The sequence below is a fragment of the Ornithodoros turicata genome, chromosome 2 (genome assembly GCF_037126465.1).
Source record: "Ornithodoros turicata isolate Travis chromosome 2, ASM3712646v1, whole genome shotgun sequence".
Lineage (NCBI taxonomy): Eukaryota > Metazoa > Arthropoda > Arachnida > Ixodida > Argasidae > Ornithodoros > Ornithodoros turicata.
In genome coordinates, this window is record NC_088202.1 from 46,631,242 (window position 1) to 46,634,309 (window position 3,068).

The window sequence follows — 3,068 nt, forward strand, 5'->3', positions numbered from 1 at the left end:
TTCATACTTGGAGAACGCACTGTTCTCGACGCGGAGCACGTGATAAAATTCACCGCGTCTCTCTAAATTTAGCAGTTCCAGAGTTAGAGGATTCCGCGTTCACACTCCTCCCAATACATGGGACCAGCGGCTTCCCCCCCCCCCCAAAAAAAAAAAGCCTTCCCGTTCCTGCCACATGGTCATGTTTGCCTTCGTTATGAAGGTCTCAATGTGCTCTTTCCAACAGCGTTTGTCCCGCAGGCGCGCGATGTTCCGTTCTCCCGATATCGGCTTAAGAGCATGACGAGCTGCGAGGCTGGCTAGAGCCACCCTGAAACGCTTCCCACTTTTCGGTGTCGTAAGTCGATTACCCGATGTCCGATTTAGTCGAAATTTTGTGTGCGCGTGCTCTGTTCCCTGCTCTACAACTTTCCAATTGAGACCAGCCGTCGATTTCCAGTGGTTAAGACGTCATTCTCGAAATTCCTGACACCGACCACCGTTCACCGATTTTTGTCCCTGTCTTCAGGCTTGAAGCCCACGGCGGATCCGACTTCCTTTTAATGGGCACACGCACTCGACATGGGAAACGCGTAGAAACTTGCCGCATCTTTCTATCCCTGTCGGTTCTCGAGTTAGAACACCGTGGCAACGGCGGTTCTCTGATACATGGGCCTGGGGCATTTTTTTCGATATCGGGTTCTTGCTGGCGTAGGAAGGTGATTGAGATGTGTTTTTGAAGAGGAAAACGTCCTCTTTCCGATAGCGTTGGTCCCGTCTTCGCGCGACTTTCCGTTCCCTTGCTACATTCCGAGGAGCGCCTGGGCGCTGGGGCATGGCCTGGCGGGCAGGTGGCCTTCCTGCCGTTTCTGCGCTGCGGGCAGCGTCCATTTCGCTTGCAAGCTTCGTTGCGTTCGCACGCCTTTTTCTGGCTCCCGTTGTCTCGCGTTCCGTCGTTGCTCTGGTGCCCTGGACTGCTGTGAATGTGTTTTTATGCCCTACTAGTGTTGCCTGGGGGTGCTTTTATGTGTGCACCCTGGAAGATAGGTCCAGAAGCCTTGCGATTTCTTAGATTAAAGGTTAGTTCTATGTTTGTACGATTCGTGCAACTTTTGTTTGGTATCATTCCTAGCGTGTGGGTTCTATTACTTTATGCTAGCAGTGTGATTATTACCCTCTTGATTCCTATTACCCTATGCTTTATCTTTCAGCTAAGTGTACTCGTGACCCTATACCAGCACTTTTCAAGGTGAAGATGCAACATCGTCAGTGGCCCCGTTACTAATGTCTAATCTATGGATTTCAGATACTTTCGACGTATTCATTGCGGTGAACAACGCGGTTGGGACAGCACACTCACGACGTGGGAAGGTCACAGAAATGTTGAAAGACATCAGGTAAGTTACGCTAAAGTGCGTTTCAGAGCTCTTCAGTGACTTGTGTTTACTGCGAAACAGATAGGGCATGCGCTTCACCCGTGCAACTTCGTCATGTGCTCCACGGCAGCACAAGCCTTTACGGCTGTGCAACTGTATGTAAAAAATGCTGAGTTATTTTAATAAAGAATTTGCAGGGAAGTACAATGTGTCGCACCTTGTTGACTCTTTTACAGATGTGTGGAAACGTCGTAGCGGATGAATGTGAATTATGGATCTCCAAGTGGCGTCGCCCGCGTCATTTTCAAGATTTTACCCGTTTTGAAGGTACGTATAGTGAATGTGCGAGGCATTCACGTTCCTACTACGTGGTTATCCATGCGTTTACCGTCTTCGCAGGCAATAGGGCTGTTGATAGGGAGAATGCTAAGCTACTGCAGACTGCAACCATAGGCGCTGTGTCTAAAGGTATGCGTATACGTCGATGCGTACTTCACAGTGACATTTTGCTGTAGCAGTGTTTTTGAAATTACATTTCTTGCAGGTTAAGCTCACATGACGCGGCAGGGAAGGGAGTCCGTGGCGAAAAGTGAATATAACCGAAGTTGGATAGCGTTAATTTTTGCGCACGAAAGGCAAGCTGGACACATCGCAAATCTCCAGTTGTACGAAACACAGTGCAGCATGGTCGTCGGTTATGCCAGTGCTTCAACATATGTTTCAGCGTCGCACTTCGGACATTGCGGGCATATACCTTTAAGTTTTTCCCCTTGTGGACCGATGCTGTGTGTGTTCATGGACATCATGTTTTCGAAGACATGTAAGTTCTCAATAATAATGCGAAAAAAATGCTGGTCATGTTACGCTGTGATATAATACCTGGTGAGGTAATACGATGCTATGACGCTCAGTTTCATACGAAATAAAGTGTTTGATCTAATGTTGCTTATTTGTGCCACTGATACGCACTGCTGTGCGGTGTTGATGTAATGTTCAAAGAACGCCAGTAAGCCTGGCTAAGGCACGGGAAAAAGGTCCACTAGAGGTCCGTAAAAGGTCGTCATTGACGTACTATGGACTTCCTTGGGACGTGCGCGGATGTTATTTTGGCAGTTCTGAGTACGTCCCAAGTATGTCAAAATTATGTTTCAGGATGTCCTCAGGATGTCTTCATCGCCCTGAGGGTAACATCATGTAGACGTCCTTGGGACATCGGTGGTTTACTGGGTTGCATCTAAAATAATTAAAGAGGCACGTGACACGTTCACGGTCAGAACATGCTTAGATTGAGGTTGTTTGGCGTGTCACGGGACGGCAGCTTCTTTCAGAAGTAGGTCTGTACTAAACGCGAGCTACAGAGGACTTCATTTATGTGCAGGAGTGTTGAATTTCCAGTGGAAGCGTGCTTCCAGACCAGCATTTAGAAGATGATTGGGAAAATGAGCTTTGTGCACTGTCTCTCTTAGTGGTGCATGTCCGTTTGGTACATTGTTGCTATAATTGCTTTTAAAAAGGAGCTATGTACCACGCAGATAACCAAGTACGACACATCAGATTTCAGAGCGAAAGCAATCAAAAGCAGTGTGCTCCTTCTGATGTGCCGTTGCCTTTGCATCACAAAGAAAATGGCATATGATGCGAGGAAATCGTCAAATCATCACAGAAAGTCTGGTTTTCTGTGTCTCCAAGAAAGGGGCTCTTCCTCCTTCTTTG

General features: G+C 47.6%; 1 long non-coding RNA gene across 1 annotated transcript; it reads left to right on the plus strand.

Annotated features, from left to right (window-relative positions):
- Positions 1-870: 870 nt before the first annotated feature.
- Positions 871-1,784, plus strand: LOC135383415 (uncharacterized). Its single transcript, XR_010419862.1, has 4 exons — positions 871-1,058; positions 1,286-1,376; positions 1,592-1,682; positions 1,755-1,784. It is a non-coding gene; the product is annotated as an uncharacterized LOC135383415 (long non-coding RNA).
- The last annotated feature ends 1,284 nt before the right edge of the window (positions 1,785-3,068 follow it).